The sequence below is a fragment of the Loxodonta africana genome, unplaced genomic scaffold (assembly GCF_030014295.1).
Source record: "Loxodonta africana isolate mLoxAfr1 unplaced genomic scaffold, mLoxAfr1.hap2 scaffold_785, whole genome shotgun sequence".
NCBI classification, from domain to species: Eukaryota; Metazoa; Chordata; class Mammalia; order Proboscidea; family Elephantidae; genus Loxodonta; species Loxodonta africana.
In genome coordinates this window covers 25,001-32,500 of record NW_026975523.1, presented here as the reverse complement: position 1 = coordinate 32,500, position 7,500 = coordinate 25,001, and positions in this window count along the sequence as shown.

Sequence of the window (7,500 nt, the reverse complement as noted above, 5' to 3'; positions counted from 1 at the left end):
GGGGTGGCGCCAGCGGTCCTCGGCGGCGGCGGGCCTAGCGCCGCCGGCACGTGCCCCTCCGGTTTCAGTCGGGACCGCCTCCGTGACGTCGAGGAGAGCTTCTCCACCCGTCCGTCCGAGGGCGCGGGGGTTCGGCGGACCGAGGGTGCCGTCGTCCCTCGACGACCGCCTTCGGGTCGCGCGCACACACACGCTCGGAGGCGCCCCGTCTCAACTGAAAGGAGTCGGCGGAGTAGAAACCGCGGCCCTCGAGACAGCTCCCTAACGCCGGGTGCGTGCGGCGGGGTGCTTTCTACACCCTACAGAAGGAAAACGCCTGTGGCCGGAGTTCTCGACGCCCGCCTTTCGACGCACCCTCTCGTCGCCTCGCTCCGTTTCCTAAGGCTCTCGTGACTCCTCCCGTTCTATTTCAGGGAGGCGCAGCTGAAGGGCTATCCGCTCCGCCCGTCCGTGAAGTTGGGCTTTCCCCCCGAAGGTGGCCGGAAGGGGGTGGGGGGGCGCGTGAGCCAAAGGATCTTGAAAACGCGGCGGCGGCGGTACCGCTTTCGGCTCTCGCCGATCCCACGCAGAGGCGGGGGCGCGGGCAGGTCCGCGCGCAGGTGCCCGTGCGAAGGTGCAGGCGCGTGCAGGCGCGGGCGCGCGCGCGCGCGCCCTCGGGCAGGTACGTAGAGGCGGGCGCCCGCGCGTGCACACCCCTAGGCGTACGCACGGGCACGGACGCGCCCGAGGGCGCGCGCGTACCGGCGCGGGCGCGCCCGTGTGGGCGCGCCCACGCCTACGCGCGTGTACCCGCGCGGGTACGCACGGGCAGGCACGTGCGTACCGCCCGCCCGCGCACGGGCGCGTGCACGCGCCTGCGTGTCCGTATCTGCAGCCACGGGCGTGAGCGCGTGGGCGCCTACCGTCCTTCTTCTACCTAACGCCGTCACCGGGCTGGCTCGGCGTCCAGGTATGCCTGTCTCCCCCTCCCCTCCAATCCCCTCCCCCTCCCCGTCCCCCTCCCCTCCCCTCCCCGCCCCCCTCCCCTCCCCTCCCCTCCCCCTCCCCCTCCCGTCCCTCCCCCCTCCCCCGTCCCCCTCCCCCTCCCCTCCCCTCGTCTCCCCTCCCCTCCCCCCTCCCCCTCCCCGTCCCTCCCCCCACCGCCTCCCCTCCCCCACCCCTCCCCCTCCCCGCCTCCCCTGCCCCCATCCCCCTCCCCTCCCCCACCCCTCCCGCCCACCCCCTCCCCCTCCCCCTCCCTCTGCCTGTCTCCTTCCTTTTCTGAAACCGGGTTTTCCTCTTCGAGAGCCGTTCCGCCCCTCGGGCGAAACCAACTCGCCGCGTACCGGAGACCGAGTGCAAAGACGGAGCCCCGGCGGCGCGGCGGCGGCGGCGGCTCGGAGCTCGGCTGCCGACCGAGATCGTCGGCGGTTCGGATCCGCCGGCTCCTCCTTGGGAAGCCCGTGGGGCGGCTCGACTCTCTCCCCTAGGGCCGCTCCGAGTCCCGAGCCGCTCGACGGCACGCGACGGCAGCGGCGCCGCAGTCAGTTCTCTATCTAAACGGAAACGACGACGATGACGAACGTCAGTCTTCACCGCCACGCCCTACTCCCCACCCGAGCACCGTTCCAACTCGGGTGTTTCTCTCCCTGTGGCGGGGGTCCCCCCCGACTGAGAAAAAATAAACCGCCCCCCGAGGACGGCCCGCGTTCGGAGCCTCTTGGTAGTAGCGCGCCTTCACGGGACGACGGCACGCGCGCCCGTCACCCGCTTCCCGGAAAGCTCCCCCCGCAGAGAGTCGCGAACTCGGGCGAAGACGGAGGAGTCCGCGTACCCGTCGCCCAAGGTTCAGCCATCGTCCGATTGGAAACCGGTGCCTTCCCGGTCCCGCCTCCCCGTCGATCGACGCCTCCCGGGGGTGGGATGGCTTCCAGCCGAACCAGCCTACCGTACCCTTCCCCTCCTACGTACCTCGGGAGGTCGGCTCGGACAGGGAGGGGCCCGTCAGATGTCCAGTCCGCCGTGAGCTTTCCACGACGGCGGTCGGCCGGTCGCCGGCCGGTCGGCCGGTCGGCCGGTCGGTCGGTCGGTCGTCCCGGAACACCCCGGTCGGGTCCGCGCGCGCGCGGCACGGGCTTCACACACCTCGCTCCTCTGGCTTCCCGGGAGACGCTCGCGGCACGGCGACGCGTGCAACGCGGGAACGGCGACGCTGCCCTCGGCCTTACCGTCCCCCCCCTCCAGCCGAATACGGCCCCGGCCCTCACCGCGGGCCGAGTTGGGGGGCTGGGGGTCGGGCCGGGGGGGGGATCGGCGGCGGCGGCCCTCGTCGGCAGGCGGCGCTAGCGCCGCCGGCGTGCGGCCTTACGGTTCCCGTTGCGATTCCCCTCGTGGGCGCGGAGAAAAGCCTCTCCATCCGGCCAAGGGGGCGCCCGTTCGGACCGAGGGCGACGACGGGGGGCTGCCCGTCCGCCTGAGCGCGCGCCCGCTCCCGCAGGCACAGGCGCGCGCGGGCGCAGGCACAGGCGCACACGCTCAGACACGCGCTCACGCGCAGACGCGCACTCAAACCCATACAGACACGCACAGACGCACACACAGACGCACGCACAGACCCGCGCTCACGTGCGCAGGCGCCCCCACAGACGCAGGCGGACACGCACACGGGCAAGCCCGCAGACGCGCACGCGCACGCACGCAGTCACGCGCGCACACGCAGGCACACACGCCCGGACACGCGCGCACACGCCCCCGCAAAGACGCGCCCCCGCACAGACGCGCGCGCGCGCGAACGGACGCACGCACGCGCGCAGGCACGCGCGCACACGCACCAGGCCACCCGGAACGTTTGCCAACTCCCCGCCCACCTCAGCACCCCACCCCCCGGGCCCGAGGCGCGTGGTCCCCCACCGCCCCCACCCTCCGAGCCCCCCACCGCCCCGCTCTCGGCCTCCCACCCCCCAACCCCCCTCCGGCACTCCACCCCCCACCCCCACGACTCACGCACACACGCCCGCCCGCCCGCCCGCCCGCCCGCATTCGGGAGCCGCCGGAGATCTCTCGATGCTCGAGACGCCGACTCACCCCTCTCCCTCCCCCCCCCCGCCCCGGAGACGCCACCTTCCCGAGTCCGCCCGCGAGCCCGGAGAGCACTCGCTCGGGCCGAGCCGCCCGAGGGCCTCTGGGCGGGCGTTCGCGGCTGGCCCGCCGCGCCTCCGCTGGACCTCACTAAGTCCGGCCTCGCTCCCGAGAGCCTCGAGGGCCTCCCTCGGTGAGATGTCTCCCCAGTCGGACCGGGGGGCCCAGAGCCGGTCCGTACCGGCTCTGGGAAGGCGTTCCCGGCCTCCCCCCGCCCCCCGTTTGCCCGCCCGCGTCGCGGGAGGATGGAAAGCGATGAGGAAGAACGCTCTCGGTGGCGGCCGTGGTTTTCTTTTGCGACGCGGATGCCGGCAAACGCACGGCTCCCTCCCTCCCTCCCTCCCTCCCTCCCGACGCAATTTGCCCGTTCAACCCGCCTCACGCGTACCGTTGGCTCGGCGACAGGGACGACGGCGGAAAACGTCTCCCGGTCTGCCTGCTGCGCCACGCGGGCACTCAAAGAACGAGGAGGAAAACTTCGGGGACTGGCGGTCTCATCCCGTCCCGTTTGTCGCGTCCGTCCAAAGGATACGGATCGGAGAACACCTGCCCGTCCGACGCTTGGGACGTGCTCTCTTCTCCCTCCCGCCCCCGGTGGACGCTCATCCCCTCGGGCGCCCCCCCCCGTTCGGCCCTTTCGGGGGCGAGCGCGCGCGCGCGCCCCATGACGCTCCCGAGAGGTTTCCCCGGCGGCCCGGGGGAGTCTGTCCCCTCTGCCACCCTCGAGCCCCGGCCGGGGCCCAGGTGGACCCGGTTCCACCCCCCCGCCGCCCTTCGCTCCGGTCGTCGGCCGTCACCCGGCGGCCGCTTCGATACCGTCCCCCTCCGGAGCTCTGCGGCGCCGACGGGATGGGAAGCGGTCCCGGCGGGCGCGCGCTGGCCACGGCGGCCCGGGGCCTTCGTTCCGTCTCCTCGAGCCCGGCCTGGCTCCCGGCGTCCTCCCGGGGTCCTCCCGGGGTCCTCCCTCTCTCCCTCCCTCCCTCCCTCCCTCCCTCCCTCCCTCCCTCCCTCCCTCCCTCCCTCCCTCCCAGGGCCCCCCCCGAGTGGGACACGCCGGCTGGCCGGCATGGTGCTCCAGGGCTCCAGCGGGGTAGACGGGATCTTCCTGGCTGAGGGGCGAAATGGCCCGGCTGGGCCGGACCCCCTTGGATCGGAACTTTGGGAGATGGGGCCAAGGTGGTGGAATAGGCTGACGCTTCCGCCTAGCTCTCTTGACGACAAAGACCCGGAAACACAAGCGAACGAGTATGTCTGCGACGAGCGGGGAGTCCTGACCGTCGAAGGCGGGCTTAGACGACGCACTGAGGGGCAGCGGCAGGAAGAGACCTTTCAGGGGCAGAGAGGGTTTACCGGCCCTGCCCCGCGGGGAGCCCTCAGGCACCATTCCCAGAGCGGCTGCTGCAGTGGGCTGGTACCGTCGTTCCACTGCTGTTCCGTCAGGGAGAAGCAGCCAGCCACACAGCCTGCTCACACCTCCGGAACCTGAGGAGGGCCCGGCCGGGCGGATCCCCTTGGCCCAACCGACCCCGCGCTGTGGCCGGCCCCACCGTCTTCCGGCCGCCCCGCGCCGAGAAACGTGTTCGGCGGCGGCGCTGGGAGGCGGGGGAGGGGGGCGGGGGGGGAGCCGGGACGGGGCCGGGCGTCCGGCCGCCCGGCGACGCGCCCTCGCCGGCCGCCGATCCGGATCCGTCCCGCTGCACTCCGCGCCGGTTGTCGGCCGCCACCTGGCGGCCGCTTTGATATCGTCTTCCCCCGGAGCTCCGGCGCCGGCGACACGCGCGGGAGGCGATGTGGCCGCGCTGGCCGAGGCGACGTTCCCGGACGCCGGCGGCGGCGTCGGCAGGATCGTCCTGGCCGAGGCGGGAAAGGGCCCGGCCGGGTGGATCCCCTTGGCCCAACCGACCCCGCGCCGTGGCCGGCCCCAACGCCTTCCGGCCGCCCCGCGCCGAGAAACGTGTTCGGCGGCGGCGCTGGGAGGCGGGGGAGGGGGGCGGGGGGGGAGCCGGGACGGGACCGGGTGTCCGGCCGCCCGGCGACGCGCCCTCGCCGGCCGCCGATCCGGATCCGTCCCGCTGTCGCCCGCGCCGGTTGTCGGCCGCCACCTGGCGGCCGCTTTGACATCGTTTTCCTCCGGAGCTCCGGCGCCGGCGACATGGGAGGCGCTGTGGCCGCGCTGGCCGAGGCGACGTCTCGGGACGCCGGCGGCGTCGGCGGGATCGTCCCGGCCACGGTGGGGCGCCGGCGCCAGAGCCACGTTCCGGAATTGGGCCCGCAGCTTCATGTGGCCGAGGCGGTGGCCGTCGCCGCCGCCGCCGCCGCCGCCGCCGCGCTCCCGGGTGCCGTGTTTTAGACGGCGCTGGACCGAACCGGGCCGCACCGAGACGGCGCAGGCAGAAGAACGGGACAAGGCACGCCCCGGCCGTTCGCGCGCCTTCCTTCGCGCGGCCCGGTCGTCACCGGGGCCTCCGGCGTAGGTCCGGGGTGGCCCGCGGAGGGCGCCCCGGGCCCGGGCGCGGTCCCGCGTGGGGTCCGGACCGTCGGAGAATTTTTTCAAAGTCCCGCTCCGGGGGTCCCCGGGCCGAGGTTGCCGCCCCCGGCCCGCCCCGGCCCGGCCACGGACCCGCGCGGGGCCCGGACCTTCGGAGGGGCCCCGCCGCCCGAGAATTTTTTCCAAGTCCCCCCTCCGAGGGTTCCCCGACCGGCCCGCGTTGGCCGCAGCGCAGGCGGCTGGCTCTGGGCGCCCGCGCGGCCCCGGCCAGCTCCGTCACCCCGTCCCGCGGGTCGACCAGAGGATCCCGGGAGCTCCGGGGGGGGGCGGGGCGCTGGGGGCCATGGGGTCGCGCTACGGACCGATGGCCGGGCCGCAGTTCCGGGGGCTCGCCGTGGGGAGCGGGCCCCTCCCGCCGCGGGGCGTGGCTTTTCTCTCGCCCAAAACGGGCGATTTGGGCCACCAGATTGGTGCTGACACGCTCTCCTCGCTGGGTGACTCCCGCTGAGCAGATGGGAAACCTGGACGGGTCCGTAGACGCCGGTCCACCGACGGCCCACGCCCTCCCCCGCTCCTCCCCGCTTGAGCCGCCCGCCTGGGGCCCGTGCGCCGGCTCTCGCGCGTCCAGATGTCCAGCCGCGGTGCCTCCCCCCGGTCTCCAGTGCCCGAGGGCGGCGTGGCACGGGCGCCGCGGGCCCTCTGACCCGCGTGCCCCTTGTCGCAGGCACCCGCGGTGGCCGCGGTGCTCGCCAGAGTGTGCCCCGCTCCCCCCCTCCCCCAGGCCCACGTGCCTCGCGTGTCAGGCGTTCTCCGTGTGCGGGGTCCTCGCGGCCACCTTTCCGCAGCCGGGGCGGGCGAGGCAGAAAGCGGGTCCTCTCCGGGGCTGTCCTCGCCCGCCTCCTGGCAGCCCTGGCGGGGGGGTCTTCTCCTCCTCGCTTGTGCCTGGGCTGACCCGATCGATGTGGTGTTGTCGTGCTCTCCCGGGCCGGGTCCGAGCCGCGCCAAGACGAGGGACGGACATTCGTGGCGAATGGGACCGCTCTTCTCGCTCAGCGCGCGGGCCCCTCGCTCCTCCTCCCCGCCCGCCGGTGGTGCGCAGAGGGGCAGGGGCACGGAATCCGGCCCGACCTCGCTCATCTGCCCTCGTTCGCGGCCTCGCGGCCAGCGTCGGCGGTGGCGGGGTCCTGAGACCGAGCAGGACAGCCTCTGCTCGTGGCCCTGGTGTTCTGCCTCGCGTCGGGCCCTCCCCCGCCCCCCGCGGCGGGGGGGCTCTCTGGTCAGGCGCACCCGCGCGCCCCACCCAGGTGGTGCCGGTGCGCCTCGAGTGGCCCTTTGGCGGTGCCCCTGGAACGCTCCAGGCCGTCCCTCAGGTGCCTGAGGCCGGGTGGCGGTGCCGTTTCCCCGTTCCCAGCCCACCCTTCCGGTCACCGCTCACGCGTGTGGGCGTGCGCCCCTCGAGCCGAGAGAAATAAAAAACAGGAGTGCGGCCGAGAGGGAGAGAAAGGATGTGGAGGAAAAAAAAAAAAAAAAAAAAGAAGGGGGGTCGAGCGGGGTAAGACCTTTAGAGCACGCACGCCTCGCGGGAGGGTGCCGTGCCTGATCCCGAGAAGGCGGGGGTGAGAGAGGGGTGCGCGCGTGCGTGCCCGCCCCGGTGCCTGCCGAGACCCGCGTGAGGCAAGCGAGAGCGGAAGGAGGAGGGCCCGCGTGTTGCTTCCGCCGGTGCCGAGGGAAGTCGCCCTTGCGAGGTGGGGGCCCAGGCTGCGTAGCCGCGGCTGGGCCCCGGCGGTCCGTTGTTAGGCTCTGTCGTACCTCCTCCCCCCCGCGGGCCGCCCTAGAGCGCGGACCCCTCTACAGAGGGAGACCGGGGGGTGTGTTGGGCTTTTAGGTGCCCAGGC